This window comes from Arachis ipaensis, chromosome B07, assembly GCF_000816755.2.
Source record: "Arachis ipaensis cultivar K30076 chromosome B07, Araip1.1, whole genome shotgun sequence".
Taxonomy (NCBI): Eukaryota; Viridiplantae; Streptophyta; class Magnoliopsida; order Fabales; family Fabaceae; genus Arachis; species Arachis ipaensis.
In genome coordinates this window covers 105,193,133-105,193,743 of record NC_029791.2, presented here as the reverse complement: position 1 = coordinate 105,193,743, position 611 = coordinate 105,193,133, and positions in this window count along the sequence as shown.

Below are 611 nucleotides of genomic sequence, written 5' to 3'. Positions count from 1 at the left end.
TAGCAGTAATAAGAAAGATAGATAATGTGTAAAAATAAAATATAAATAAACTATTTTACGTATACATTTGAATGGACAGGATTTAGTTTTTCGTTTAATTATTTATTTTAAAGTCCTCCACATGAAACATTAAAACTGTTCTTCCACGTCTGAAAAGGTTGTATTATTTTATGTGTTCAGTTTTATCATTTAAAAATATTATCTATATTTTTTATATGTTTTTATCTTTAGAGTTTTGTATGAACTTTCAAGTGTTGATCGTAATCTTGTTGGAGTAAGTAATAGATAATTTTAAATTTAGAAGAAATAACACTCCAAAGACACGTTTTTTACCGAGAGTTAGAAGTTGTTCTTCATTGTCCAACTTTAGTATCCATTAGTAGAAGTGAAAGATACCACATGCTTTAAAGATTTCCTGCCAGCATTGTAGATGAAAACGAAGTGACACTGAAATTCAAAGAACAAATAAATATTAGAGACTCAAAATAGGATATTCTAATTTTGAGTTAAGTTAGAACAAGAGAGATAATTTGACAATTTTAAATAATATTTTAAAATTTGTATAATTTTATCAATATTTTTTATAGGTATAATATCAGTTTTTTTTTATA